This window comes from Psammomys obesus, unplaced genomic scaffold (genome assembly GCF_907164565.1).
Source record: "Psammomys obesus unplaced genomic scaffold, mPsaObe1.curated_primary_1811, whole genome shotgun sequence".
NCBI lineage: Eukaryota > Metazoa > Chordata > Mammalia > Rodentia > Muridae > Psammomys > Psammomys obesus.
The window spans coordinates 2,286,582-2,294,715 of NW_026596155.1; the positions used below are offsets into that span (position 1 = coordinate 2,286,582).

The following is an 8,134-nucleotide window of genomic DNA, read 5'->3' on the forward strand; positions in this document are numbered from 1 at the left end:
TGTGTGTGTGTGTGTGTGTGTGTGTGTGTGTGTGTGTGTGTGTGTGTGTATGACTACATGACAGGGAGTAAGGGGCCTAAAGTAAGGAGGGAGGACGCAATCAACAAAATTGGGAGAAAAACAGATATCACATGTTTTCAATTGCATAAATAATCTAGATTCAAGTATAAATCTGTTCACACACACTTACATAAAATTCAAGTACATATTCTCATGTGTATATCCTTTTTAGCATTTTCCCATTTCAACAGATAAATCCCTTTAGATATCTTCATCTTCTTTGCTAGTATTAACATAAATTTTCCTTTTTTATACATGTTCATAGATTGTTAACAAAATAGATCCACTACATCTAGCCTTCTGTGACTTCTTTTTTTTTTAATAACTTAAACTATACCAGGAATGTTTTCATGCCACTGTGTAAAGATCATTAAAAATAAGACCCTCCCCTCCCCAAATAAGATACAAACACATAGGAATGCTTTATCGGTGACACATTTAAAGAAAGCAGGAGTCTAGGAAACAGTACCATTCAGTTTTGTACAGAGGAAATGGTTGTGACACACAAACACGCTACAGTGTGTGTGGTCGTGCAGCTTGAGAAAAACCTGGAGTCACAGGACAAGCGGCTAGACAACAGCAGAAGCGTGCCTTCAGCAGGTCCCACGTTCTAAGGCCACGTGTGCGTGGGCCTGGTCTACGATGTCTGTGGGAAATGATGTCGGGGAGCTTCTGAGAGGCCGGCATGTTCGAGTGGTGGATTCCCTCCTTGCAGGTTCAGCTGGCTGTGCTTTACTGCTTGCACCTATGCTCTCACTTAAAACTGTGCAGAAAGAGAGGCAAAATTTGCAGCGTGTTCAAGATGTCTCCGGCTGTAAGTTGTGCTGGTGCAATCTCATGTTCTGTACTAGAGCAGAATTTATGTGTGCTGTCAGCCCTATTGGGATTTTTTTTTTAAGCAATTTGTTAAGACTTAAGAGAATCTGTCATTGAATTAAGTGTGTGTTTGTTTGTTTGTTTGTTTGTTTGTTTTAATGGTGCAAGACGCTGGAGATATGCAGTGGATAGGAGCACTCCATACTCTTCCAGAGATCCCAGAGTCCATTCCCAGCACTCACGTGACAGCTCACTTCAATATCAGATGTTCTGATGCCCTCTGCTGGCTTCTGGGGCCACTGCAGGGAAGCGGGACATGGACATACCAGCAGGAGAAACACCCATAAACATAAATAAGATAATTGTTTAAATGGCACGAAAAGTTGTTAATTGATCTTCTAGATAAGCTGAGTACACTTAGTTTATGGGGAAGGACAAAAATAACCTTGAGGCTTTCTTTAATATGTTCTCATAGCCAGGCAGTGCTGGCACACACCTTTAACCCAACACTGGGGAGGCAGAGGTGGTCAAATCTCTGACTTCGAGACCAGCCTGCTCTACAGAGCAAGTTCTGGGACAGCCAGGGCTACACAGAGAAACCCTGTCTCAAAAGGAAGGAAGGAAGGAAGGAAGGAAGGAAGGAAGGAAGGAAGGAAGGAAGGAAGGAAGGAAGGAAGGAAGGAAGGAAGGAAGGGTTAGATTTTTTCTCATTTTTTTGAATTAGCTAGTATCAATGAACTAACTTCCTAATGTTACAAATAAAACAAAACAGTCGACTAATTCCTCTTTCCTAGAATATGTGCATCTCTTTTCTCTTACATTTAAAGCTGACCATGGGACATTGTCTGCCATCCTGTTTTCATCTCGGTCAGGACCTCATGTCCCAGAAACTCACGTTTCCTCTCCTTCTAGGCCCCAGCAGCTTCAGGGGCTGATTGCTGAGAGGATCCAGCTCAGTTCTGGTCACTCTTGGATTGGGACTCTAGTCCTGCTGCACTGGTTTACCCCTGCAGGGCCTCCGTTTCCTTCAGAGATGACAGAATCAGACCATGAATTTCCCACTAAAGCTCTTGTGAGAGAAAGCTACGGACTTCAAAGTCATCCGGGAAGACTGCAGGCGCTAAACTAGACCTCCGTGTGGTATTCCTCACATTCACCCAGTTTTCCACATCACCTCGTCTAAGTGAATAGGCTTGCACCCCATAACATTCTGCAATGCATTCCTCCATTCACTGAGGGATTTCCTCCTCCACGCCATTTGATAACTTCCCAGGACATTTTGGAAAATGAGACCTCACCAAGCATTTCTAGGAAAGTCTGCAGAGTCCACTGCTAACACGTGGAAATACCTGGGGAACTGAACCCAGGCCAGTCAATCAAGCCATCCGCCTGCTGCTCAGTTACAGAACAACCCAAGTCCCTTGGGTGTGTTTATTAGTTTCGTTTGGCTTTCTTTCATCCTACAGGGAGAACCTGGTTTCAGGGACAGGCTAGCAGAGGGGCCGAGGGGAAGAACGTCTAAACAGGTCAGCTTGAGGGGGACTAGAACATCACCCTCTGCTTCCTCTGAGTATGTCCTAAAAACCTCCAGTTCTTGGCACAAAGACGGAGCATGTTACCTGATGTGGTTCAAGAACAAGCTAGTTGTGGAGATACCCGTTCTGTCTGTCAGCTCGGCTGTGATCCAGCTGCACAGCAGGGCATTCGCCGGTATTTCAAGCTCTTAGAACACAGGGCTGACTGTGCCTTCAAACTGGAGATTCAGTTCAAAGGGGTGTAGAATATATGATGCCTTGATCTTGGATTGCCGAGAAAAAGACGTGAAATGCAATTTGGGTGGCAAACACAGCATTGAGTCTTGAGGGCCTGGGTGAGGGTGGCTTTTGTGGCTTTTATGACATGGTGGCAGCTGTGGGCACAGCTGTGTATCTGTGTCTCTAACCAGCACAGCTGGCACAGCAGCCTGAGACCTCAGACTTCAAAGAGATGAGATGCTAGAGGACTTTGTGGTGGAGGCTTGCTCAACATACAAGCAGATGTTTTTATACAGGGGAGCTGATTTTCCTAACCAGGCCTCCCATGCCTTAAATAAAGCCTTGCAGGCCACTGAAACCTTTTTCCCCCTTGGAGACTTTAATTTATTCAGCTTAAAATTGTATTTGAATCAAAAAATGAGGGGAAATCAGCTGTGAGATTGCCTTTTCTGAATTCTAAATGTAGATTAAACATATATATATATATATATATTGGTTTTATTGATAATTTATTTATTATATGCCCTGATTGAAGCCCACTCCCTTAACTCCTCCCAGTCCCACCCTCCTTCCCCTTTCCCCTCATCCCCTTTCCCTAGTCCACTGAAAGTGGGGGGGGGAGGAGTTCTCCTCTCCTGTCATCTGCCCATAACTTATCAAGTCTCATCAGGACAGCCTGGATCCTCTTCCTCTGTGGCCTGGTAAGGCTGCATCACCAGGGGGAAGTGATCAAAGAGCAGGCAACTTTTGGAAGCTGGCTATAGTAGCTTAAGCTTAACCTGCCCACTGTATGTAAACACTCCACATTTCTTGTTGCTGTTGTTGATCTTACAGCTTCTACGCTGTGTGTGCAGGCATTGCCGTTAAAGGACACAGGCATGTTTCTGTACTGAGGGCTTTGGGAAGAACCAAGTTTACGTTTGGACCAGATGTGGTGTTTTTCTGTTTTGAGAACAGAAAAATCCTCATTCCTCCTGAACCATCCTAAGGGTCCAGCTTCAAAACATTTAAAAGACTGCGTCAGTTCAGGATCTGTTCAGGGTGCTTCTGCAGCTAGACTGGGGTCAGCACAGAGCAAGAGTTCTTGTAGCTCAGTGACATCATGACAGAAGCAAAGGGTCCCCCGTGGGGGAAGTGAAGGACTCATGACTAGGACATGAGATTCCCATCACAAATTCCTGGAAAGCATAGCCAGGCCCCTCTCCAAAGAAGAGCCTAGAAGCCCTGCAGGCCACTGTGAGCAGAGCAACAGCGCTGGCTGTTCACAGGAAAAGGAGCGTGTGTGCACTGACAGATGCCCCCTTCAAGAGGTGATGCTCCTGCTAAACCTTGGATCACGTGGGCGACTGGTCCCTACTCAAACCCATTTTTCAGGTCATAGATCCTGACAACTTCCAGGAATGGAAAGGCGGCCGAACCAAACGTCCCCCGTGTCGGTCCTCGGGTCTCACTGAGTGGCCACTAGAATCTTTGGCACTCCCCAGTGCTGGCTTTCCCCTGAGGCCTTTCCTAGAAGCCAGGTATAGCTTTGGTAAATTTGGTGGGAGGGCAGTCCACCCACACCATGATGATTTTTAAAGCTTCCATTGAAACCCGGGGCACGTCAGAAACTTGACAGTGGATCCACATGAGATCAGAGGCTATGGAGGGGCCTCACACATCCCATGAGACAGAGCAGCGCTGACGTTGATAGCTGTGCTTTCCGCAGCTGTCCAGCATGCTGTGCTAACACTGACCAAAACCAGAAAATGGAGAGAGGTTTGTTTTTGAACTAATTTCTTGTGAATCAATTTGAATAAGGGTTTCTCTTCAGGAGTTCAAGTTTGCAGAGGGAGGTATAAGCGGGCGGAGATTTTTATTTCAATTTAGGACATCTACTTTGGGGCATGTTGTTATGGCAAGTGCTTCCTGTGATCACCCAGCATCATTCCAGAACCCCTGGTAAGCCTGAACAATGAGTCTGAAATAATTTGAGCTGAGATGGAAAGCGAGTGAAGGAATCAAACTTTCAAACATTTTAGACATCCGGGGTAGGGAAAGATGTCTCTCATAAGCAATTGCAGACAAGAGTAGGTAAAGGTCAGATGTGAGTGGCTGGGCTATCATCCCCTGACAGACGAGCAAGGCTGCCTCAGCATGCTGCAGATACTCCATGTAAACATCAGCAGCCTGCATTCCATAGGTAAGGTGGGAACCTGGAGGAAACAGGACAGGCTATGTCTTCACCTCCAGCTCCGTTTTCTGTAGCAGGGTTTTCCCCAAGGTTACATACCCTGGAAATTGAGTCAGTCTCCTGACTGGTGAGTGTTTGAGGGGAGTGAGGTAGAAATGGCTCACCCCTGTTGTCCCAACATTTTTGAAGAAGCCAACTTCCCTGAAGGTTTTGTGAAAAAAAGGGACCTTCCCAAGCAAGAGTTTTCACATTTTGAATTTGTTCTGTCTGGACCTGATGTTTGGAACTGGCTCATTATTGCTAGATCCTTAAGTTCATTTCAAAATTACTTTTTATTGATCATGAAGGATGAAGGTGTGCTTTGACACCCCCCCCCCCATTCCTTGCCTCACACGAATGAATACGATTGGAAGGTGTGCACACACTTAGGAGATGAAACCCAAGCTCCCCTCATTGGGCTTGCTTAAAGATGTACAAATGGAAGAAAGAGGATGTCCTCACTACGTCTGGGCCACTGAAGAGTGATCCCAAAGGAAGTTCCGAAAGAGTGGCGTGTCTCTCGAGTTAGCAAGTCGGAGAAATAGACACAAAACATGCAGTATCCTCAGTTCCACAGCTCACAGGGCTCACGTGTGTCAAAGAGACTCCGTGGAATATTTTCGAGTATCTAAACTTCAGAGGCCAAAAATTTCTGACTGAAAACAAGAGTCTGGTGAGAGAAAAATTACGAAGAAATCAAAAGCAGAGGCGGGCTGTGGGTGCGGCAATGCCAAGCTGCACAGTCCGTGGAGGGTGAAGTGCCCATGCCTTTTCCCTCCCTTTCTCCCTCCCTTCCTCCCTCCCACTTGAGCATCTGTGTCAATCTCAAGCATCTGATATGACCGTCTGCAAGATGGTGTTGTGCAAAAGAAGCCAGAGTGCTACAGAAAAGGGAGGGATGGAGAGGGAGGCCCCTGGAGCTTCATCCCGGCCTCTGACCCCAGAAGCCATCTTGATCTCATTAGCCGACCATGCCAGCAGCTCTGTTTGCTTTCAGAGTTGGAAACACTTGCTTTCCTATATGACCCTCACCACTTCTCCACGTCAATTAAATGTGTTGTTCTTCCCCATCAGTCAAAATCAAACAAAACCCTAAAGCTTAGTCACGCCAAAGCTTTCACAATGTACAGCCATTAGCTGAAGCTGGGAGCCCAGATCAGAACCAGGGGGCTGAGGCCCTAACCTTCCTTCCAACTTCTAGTGTCTCCCATGACTCACGCTTTCAAATGGTGGGGAAACGAATAGACAGTGCTGTCCCAGGAAAAGCCCAAGCAGGTTAGGCCCCTTCAGACCAACTGTGCAAGCTATGGACCCGGCTGTTTGTTGTTTTCAGGTTTGTTAGTTTGAGAAAGGGTCTTGTTCGGTCATCCTGGCTGGCCTGGTACTCACTTCATACTCAGGCTGGCATTCCTCCTGCCTCAGCCGCCCAAAAGTTCAGATTACAGACATGGACAAGCCCAACCGTTCTAAGTCAGAAAAGGCCAAGCCTGACTTTGTTTCCTCCCCTAACACTGACCAGGAGAAAACTCCACACCACTCCGCTCCTGCCTTCACGTGGCTTCGGGTCAGAGCAAGGCATGGTTTACATGAATGAAAAAGATGGAAAAACCTGCCTCCAGATTTGAGCACTGCCCAGCTGCCGCCTGTATCAGATTCTCATACAAGACTTGAGGCTCGGACTCAAAAGACACACCAATAGTCCAAATAACCAGAACACACTCACCCCGACCCCTCTCCAGCCACCAATAACCTGACTAAACAGCTCTCACTGACTAGCGTGCAAACGAGCTAGAGAAGGTTGATAGGCACCGAGGACTCGAGCAGGCTTGGCCCAGAATGGAAATGCTACCTGGCTGTCATGGGCTCTCGGAGTTGTAATCAAACATACTGCACGTTACACATACACGCACACGCATCCACGCACACTCACGCTATGACCAGAGGCATATTCCGGCTAACCCATATGTCCACCTGGTTGTTAAGTAGCTGACTCTCCAGAACCCAAGGGACTTAGAGAGCTAGACCCTTCCACACAATTTTGTCTGTAACTTTTTAGCTGTTCCTGTCACTCATGGGAAACACATCAGAAACACATCCTCCCACCTCTGAGAGTTTGGAAGTAACATGTAGGAAAAAAAAAAAAAAATTCCCCTAAGAATCTAACTCCTCTCTCAGGATCAAAAACGAACCACAGGTGAGCACAACACACTTCGTCGGCGAGCACGAACTGTTTTCCACCTCCTTGTCTTCCTCCTCTCATTGATCTACCGCCCATCTTCCTCCCTCACCACAGACAGCTGAGAGAACGTGAGCTAATCCGCAGAAACCTCTTGACAAAAACCGTGCCATCCTTGGGTAATTGGCTCCAGCACGATGCCCTTGCCACTGAACGGAGCCTCACACTGGAGCTCTTGCTCATAATTGATGCTGACAGTCAACACAACCTCTTACCGGCATGACACCCACTTTACCTCCAGAGGAACGGAACTGGCGGGCGCCGGGCTTGGTCCCTGTGCACCGTGCCCACCTGGACACATCTGTGACCTCTGGATCCCTGAAACGCTGCTTTCAGAGGACAAAAATCATACAAGAGCCCCATATCCACCACCCTGGAGAATGAAAGCTACCAAAGGCAAGATAAAACCACTGCATCAAACTTAACGCGGCGGCTACCTAGCAAAGACCGCGGCATGCACACGAAAGCCAGCGTTTGTCTCGTCCGGAAAGTCACAGAGCCTCACGATGAGATGTGAGGAAAGCGAAGCTCACGGCTTTCCCCTAACAGCATTGTCCTGAACCTTTTCCTCAACACAGGGATCTCCGGTTGGACTTTTGGGGCTTACCTCAAGTATTACTATTTGCTTTCGACATAGACGACAAATGAAGAAATTGCATCTGAGTACTCACAGCACAGATCTCAGCCCCTGACATCAGTCGTGGCGGCTGCAGACTGAACGCTACTACAGTAGCGAGGCGCTCTAGTTTCCTGACAAGACGGCGCCCCCTGGTGGCCGCTCGGAAGTGATGCGGGCGCGCGCGCGCCAAGCACGTGATAGGATTTGTTTACTATCAAATTACGCCATGTCAAAACACCTTGGCGAGAACAAAAGCAGACGCTGGGAGGGAGAAGCTCGGGTTCCACGCTCACCCTACGCCTCTCTGGGGCTTGTAAAGGAAAAGATGCCACCGCTGTAAGATGCCTCCGGTGAATATGTAAACTTCCCAGGGAGTGTTTTATCATTTCTTTATTATTATTATTATTATTATTATTATTATTATTATTATTATTATT

The 8,134-nt window shown here is 47.2% G+C and overlaps 1 protein-coding gene across 1 annotated transcript in view; it reads right to left on the reverse strand.

Moving 5' to 3' along the window:
- Arhgap24 (Rho GTPase activating protein 24) overlaps window positions 1-7,791 on the reverse strand; it is a 636,889-nt gene extending 629,098 nt beyond the window's left edge. The window contains exon 1 of the mRNA XM_055594596.1: window positions 7,750-7,791. The gene's annotated coding sequence lies outside the window, so the exon portion shown is untranslated. The remainder of the gene's footprint in view (window positions 1-7,749) is intronic.
- Window positions 7,792-8,134: the final 343 nt, after the last annotated feature.